The sequence below is a fragment of the Bubalus bubalis genome, chromosome 22, assembly GCF_019923935.1.
Source record: "Bubalus bubalis isolate 160015118507 breed Murrah chromosome 22, NDDB_SH_1, whole genome shotgun sequence".
Lineage (NCBI taxonomy): Eukaryota > Metazoa > Chordata > Mammalia > Artiodactyla > Bovidae > Bubalus > Bubalus bubalis.
The window spans coordinates 61,700,170-61,707,354 of NC_059178.1; the positions used below are offsets into that span (position 1 = coordinate 61,700,170).

General features: G+C 40.4%; 1 pseudogene; it reads right to left on the reverse strand.

The window, feature by feature from the left end:
• Window positions 1-334: 334 nt before the first annotated feature.
• On the reverse strand, window positions 335-2,831 carry LOC102415016 (annotated as a pseudogene).
• Between the last annotated feature and the right edge of the window lie 4,354 nt (window positions 2,832-7,185).

Genomic DNA, 7,185 nt, shown 5'->3' on the forward strand with positions numbered 1-7,185 from the left:
ATTCAATAAATATTTTTGAATTGCAACCTGAGGCTAAGCATTGTACACGGTAGACAACAGTGAACTAGACAGGAAGGACCAAACTTTTATGGAATATTTAGTCTAGAGAGAGAAATTTCTCATTCAGTCTTACTTACAAATTATTTGCTTCTAAATGTTATGATGGAGCTTTGTTAGGGTGAAACAAATACATGAAAAGGATATAAACAAACCTAATTTGACCCACTAACACTCCCATCCGACTCAGCAAGTTTATTAAGCCTATTATTAAAAATAAATAAATAAATAGGCGCCTTTAGGAAGGTAAGTCAAATTAACATGGGTCGGGGGTTGCTCTGTGTGTGACATCTCACTGAGACTTCTCCAACAAAAGAAAAAAGAGGTGTAAAAAACCCTCTCTGCAAAACGGAAGAGTGACTCTATTACTACTCTTTCTTAGTTTGGAGAGTTTAGTGTAATGACTGTTTCCTAAACTGATTTAGGTGAAAGTGTAAGTAGTGGAAAATATTCAGAAACTGTACTAGTAAGACTACAAGAATCTATGTCAAAGTTCCTGCACTGCTTCTCTTAGAATCTTTAAATACTTTAGGATGAAAGTACTGTATCACCCAGAACATAATCTAGTGCTGGTTGCTTTTTTTAGGGCACCTTTTACATCCTTATTCCTTAAGCTATAGATCAGTGGGTTTAACATGGGGATGACAACTGTGTAAAGGACAGAGGCCGTTTTGTCTGTGTCCATGGAGTAACTGGAGCTGGGTCCGAAATACATGAACAGGAGTGTGCCATGTGTTGGGAGCCAGCGTGAGGCACTCCGCCTGTGGCAAAGGTCATGAGGAAGGAGGCTAGACATACGCAAAGGCAGGATCGAGCCTCAGGAGTCCCCCTGGAAATTCTCGAGCATCTACCCCCATAACCAGAGCCTGCCTACTTTACTACTTTGTGCTCTCACCTACACCTCTGACTTTACGGGGGCTGTCCCCCACCACCTCTTTCAGAGAAGGAGTTAACTTAGAGCTCCAGTTAATAATAATTCCTGCACGTGATAGGAGTGTTTCAACCTACAAACTCCTCTGAAGGTTCTCTAGCCTGCCTGACAGGCTTGTCCGGCCACATGTGATTGCTCACAGCCTCCCAACCATGAGAGGCACGAGATGCTTTAAACCTTCTAAAAACAGGTTCTTTAGAGAAGTTAGAAAATTATTAGTATAAGTATAGTGGGCTGATTAGAAATTGTATTGGTGAAGGGTTTTTCATTTGTTGAGCCAATGTTTGTTGCTGAGTCTCCACATCCCCTGCCCTTACACACATTAATGAATATATAGAAGAAATAAGTATGAATCTTTGACATTAATCACGCTAGACCTTAGGCTAAGTAAATTCTTTCCTTAATGAAAACCCACTACACCCTCACCCTATAGGAATGTAACTTTATTTGGGTGGCGTCTGTTTTAAGAATAATCACCCCTGGAGAAATCAGTGTCCTGGTTGACTGACCGCTGTCACAAGGAGAGGGTCATAAATTGTCAGCAGGCCCCCCTGGCCAGAAGATGATGTAACACCCCTAAGACCACTGTATACATTTGTATGAAGCACCTGACTTTGATAAAAGTCAGGACTGCTGACCCCGCGTGACTTTTGCATAACATCTCAGTGTATAAGAGTAGACCATGGAAAATAAAGAATTGGGATCAGTTTCTTGAAATACTGGTCTCCCCATGTCGCTCTCTCTCTCAAACTCTGGCTGAGTCTCCATCTGGAGTGCAGAACCCGCCATGCTTAATAGTTATGCCTGGGCTTCTAAGATCCGACCGGGGAGGCCTCAGTGTCTCCTCTCCTTCGGGAGAACGGAAGGACGCCTGCAGCCTATGTAAGTGGTGCAAACTTCTTTTCTTGAAGTTTTATTGGTCTCCCGTGTAAACCAAGCTACTCAGCCTCTTTTCTCCACTGAATTTTCCTGCTGAGCTATCCTCATTCTATTACTGTTTATATCTCTAATTAATATTTAAATAAGCCGCGGACGCCGTCCCCGCTTCAAATACCCTGGATCAGCTAGGGCTGGACCCCGGCAGCCATGAAATATAGCCACAGCGGTTAAGTGGGAAGCACATGTAGAGAAAGCTTTGCGTCTCCCCTCGGCTGAGTTCATCCTAAAGATGGTTGTTATGATGTAGCTGTAGGAGAGGAGGACAGTGATAATGCTGGTCCCCGCAACACAGCCAGTAAAAGTGAACATCACAATCTCATTGATGGATGTATCTGAGTAGGAGAGGGCTAATAAGGGTGGGATGTCACAGAAAAAGTGATTGATGATATTGGAATTGCAGAATGACAACTGAAATGTACAACAGGTATGGATTGCTGAGTCAACCAAGTCTATGATGTAGGCAATAACCACAAGCTGGGTACAGATTCCCCTGGACATGGCAATTGTATAAAGAAGTGGATTGCAAATGGCCACATAACAGTCATTAAGCCATGACAGCCAACATGAGACATTCCACATCTCCAAAGGCTCCAAAAAAGTACATCTGGATGGCACATACATCATATGGAATCCTTTTTTGCTCAGATAAGAAATCAGCCAGCATCTTGGGAGAGATAGTAGAAGAACGGCAAATGTTGCAGAAGGACAGATTGCTCAGGAAGTAATACATGGATGTGTGCAGGCTGGGGTCCCTCTTGGTCAGCAGGACCATCCCGACATTGGCAACCACAGTTATGCCATAAACCAGCAGGAAGAGCACGAAGAGCCCCTGCTGCACATCTTGTCTACCAGAAAGGCCTAAGAATATGAAGTCAGCAAACACAGTGCAGTTCTCAGCAGTCATCCCTCACACGTGAAAATTCCTAGTTATGAAAAAGGAAATGGAAGTGGAGGGTTAATATCATCTTACTGTCTTAATTGCCAAACTGCTATTTGTTTCTATATTTCAGTAATTAGAAGAAGAGATAAATAATGCTAAGATGCCTTGAAGTTAAATTGACCCTTTGGGAAATATTTCCAACTTGATATAACTGATAAAATGATAATAATAATGATACATTTGTAAACCACTGTAGTGTTTGCAGCACAAATTCATCTAAGCTAAATGAGGCTATTTCCACATAAATTTGTAAAGCATTTATGACCATTTTTGCTACTTCAATCTAATACTAAGGAATTTATGTCCCCAGATTGAAGGCAAGATTCTTACAATTAGTTGGTCCAGATAACCCTAGTCTTCTGACAAGATCTCTGCTTTGTTTTGTTTCAATGATGTACAGATAGTATTGTATCCTGTAATAGAGAAATATAGTTAATGAGTGGTGTAGATAATGAATATATTGCTTTGCAATTTCTTCATCTTCCATGAGTGTGGAGCAGGAAGAGCTATGGCAAGTTTCTGAACATAACAAGAACTCTTTTTCCCCATTAAACTCTTAGGTCTGTTCAACTTTAGTATATGAGAGATAGACAGTTTGTGAAGATCAACTGGAGCAGAAAGGTGATAGCTTTTGAGTAAGAGGGTGGAAGGGTGCCTATGTATGAAATGTTAGAGTGGAGAGGCAGTCATATTCCAGGGCTGATATTCTCACCTCTAAGAGCTGCTGCTACATAGGGGGGATGATGAAGAATGTCTGGGACCCAGTTGTAGAGATGCTGATAGCACAGATGACAGAGAGGCAAGAAGGGCAGTGTGGTTTACTGTGTGGATCCTTCTGACCAAGTCTACCTTCTTAACATGATATATTTAACACAATTTCAGTTATGTAAGACAGATGATACAAATACTCATATGTTCACAGTCCCAGAATCTCAGAGACAATCATGCATGAACTGTGTCCCCATCCCAGTCTCTAAAAATTTTAATAGTTTCATTCTTTAATTTGATCCATATTTCTCTTGAATATCTCTGAGACTGGTCATCCTTGATTTGGGAGTCACTTGTCTTGGGGGGGGGCAATTGAATTTTATGTCCCCTTGTTATACTTTGCCCTAACAAGCTGTGTGATATACAATGTCATACCCATCCTCTTACATTCTGTGAGAATGTAAGAAAAGTGGAGCTAAGCATAGGGCTTCCCAGGTGGCTCAGTGATATAGAATTTGCCTGCCAGTGCAGGAGATGCAGAAGACATGAGTTTGCTCCCTGGATCAGGCAGATCCCCTGGAGGAGGAAATGGCAACTCGCTCCAGTATTCTTGCCTGGGAAATCCCATGGACAGAGGAGCCTGGCAGGCTAGAGTCCATGGGATCACAGAAGAGTTGGACTATGTATATTTATCTGTGTATATCTGAAGAATTGATACTTTCAAATTGTGGTGCTGAAGAGGGCTCTTGAGAGTCCTTTGGACTGCAATGAGGTCAAACCAGTTAATCCTAAAGGAAATCAACCTTCAATATTTGCTGGAAGGGCTGAAGCTGAAGCTCCAATATTTTGGCCACCTGATGCAAAGAGCCAACTCATTGGGAAAAAAACCTGACTCATTGGAAAAGACCCTGATGCTGGGAAAGATTTAGGAAAAAAGAGAAAGGTGCAACAGAGGATGAGATGGTTAGATAGCATCACCAACACAATTTGGTGCAAATGAATTTGAGCAAAATCAGGGAGAGAATGAAGGACTGGGAAGCCTGGTGTGCTACAGTCCGCAGGGTTGCAGAGTCAGACATGACTTAGCAACTGAGCAACAATAACAAATATATTGATTTAAAATAAAGACTGGAAAAAGTAAGTAAAATGAAATTTTGTGTATATTTCATATCTTCCTTTGTTTATATAACATGCTTTCTTTCAAAAAAGGATTAAAAACCTAAGGAAATCTCAAATATATATCAGAGAAATACGAAAGATATCAGTACCTGTCCCAGAACTCCTGACTTGTTTGTTGCATGCAGTTCTATCTGCTGGAGGATTCAGCATTGTCTCCTGCCTGACCTCGATTATATAACCATCTCTGTGTCTGGTCCCTGGGTGGTGAACCCTTGGTCTCTCAGGAATAATTAACAGACATCATGGTGTAGTGTATCATCTGGCATTTCATACAAGTAAGTTCATTGTGAATGGAATACAGACACAGTTAAATGATACCAATCACCAAGCATTCTTTATATCCAGTTCACAAATCCCTATACAGGCACTTTATTTTCATTTGGTAAATTACAAAACAAATGCACAACCATTCACCCTTAGATAATTACACAGACACACAGGCATCCCATTAAACACATCCACAAAGCAAAGATTTTGTAAAAACAGCAAATATCTGAACATATATATACTATCTACGGATAACTAGATTTTGTTTTCTACACCACTTGGCTTTTAATTTTTAAATAAAAATGATGTTACAATGAATTATGTAATGAATTATACATATACATATATACATATAACACCACTTAGTGTATATTCAATTATTAATACCATAAAGCCTGTGACGTGAGAAAATTAAAAATATATAATTTATCATCTTTCTGCATTTTCATGTGTGGATCACAGCAAACTGTGGAAAATTCTCAGAGATGGGAATACCAGACTGCATTACCTGCCTCCAGGGAAACCTGTATGCATCTCAGCTAGAACCAAACATGAAGCAACAGACTAGCTCAAAATTGGGAAAGGAGTTACCTTAAGGCTATATATTATCACTCTGCTTATTAAACTTATATGCAGAGTACATCATGTGAAATGCTGCTCTGGATGAAGCACAAGCTGGAATCAAGATTGCTGGGAGAAATATAAACAACCTCAGATATGCAGATGACACCACTCTTATGGCAGAAAGTGAAGAGGAACTAAAGAACCTTTTGATGAAGGTGAAAGAGCAAAGGGAAAAAGCTGGTTTACAACTCAGTATTCAAAACACTAAGATCATGGCATACAGTCCCATAATTTCATGGCAAATACATGAGGAAACAACGGAAACAGTGACAGACTTTATTATCTTAGGCTCCAAAATCACTGCAGATGGTGCCTGCAGCCATGAAATTAAAAGATGCTTTCTCCTTGGGAGAAAAGATATGACCAACCTAGGCAGAATATATATATTTTTAATTTTTATCTTTACTTATTTTTAATTTAAATTTATTTATTTTAATTGGAGGCTAGTTACTTTACAATATTGTATTGGTTCTGCCACACATCAACATAAATCTGCCACAGTTATACACATGTTCCCCATCCTGAACCCCGCTCCCACCTCCCTCCCCATACCATTCCTCTGGGTCATCCCAGCGCACCGGCCCCAAGCATCCTGTATCCTGCATCGAACCTGGACTGGCGATGCATTTCTTACATGATATTATACATGTTTCAATGCCATTCTCCCAAATCATCCCACCCTCTCCCTCTCCCACAGAGTCCAAAAGACTGTTCTATACATCTGTGTCTCTTTTGCTGTCTCGCATACAGGGTTATCATTACCATCTTTCTAAATTCCGTATATATGCGTTAGTATACTGTATTGGTGTTTTTCTTTCTGACATACTTCACTCTGTATAATAGGCTCCAGTTTCATCCACCTCATTAGAACTGACTCAAATGTATTCTTTTTAATGACTGTGTAATACTTCATTGTGTATATGTACCACCGATTTCTTATCCATTCATCTGCTGATGGACATCTAGGTTGTTTCCATGTCCTGGCTATTATAAACAGTGCTGCAATAAACATTGGGGTACACGTGTGTCTTTCCATTCTGGTTTCCTCGGTGTGTATGCCCAGCAGTGGGATTGCTGGGTCATAAGGCAGTTCTATTTCCAGTTTTTTAAGGAATCGCCATACTGTTCTCCATAGTGGCTGTACTAGTTTGCATTCCCACCAATGGTGTAAGAGGGTTCCCTTTTCTCCACACCCTCTCCAGCATTTATTGCTTGTAGACTTTTGGATCACAGCCATTCTGGCAGAATATTAAAAAGCAGAGACATCACTTTGCTGACAAAGGTCAGTATAGACAAAGCTATCGTTTTTCCAATAGTTACGTATGGATGTGAGAGTTGGACCTTAAAGAAAGCTGAGCATTAAAGAATTGATGCTTTTGAACTGTGGTGTTGGAGAAGACTCTTGAGAGTCCTTTGGACAGCAGTGAAATCAACCAGTCCATCCTAAAGGAAATCAGTCCTAAATATTCATTGGAAGGACTAATGCTGAGGCTGAAACTCCAATACTTTGGCCACCTGATGGGAAGAGATGATTCATTGG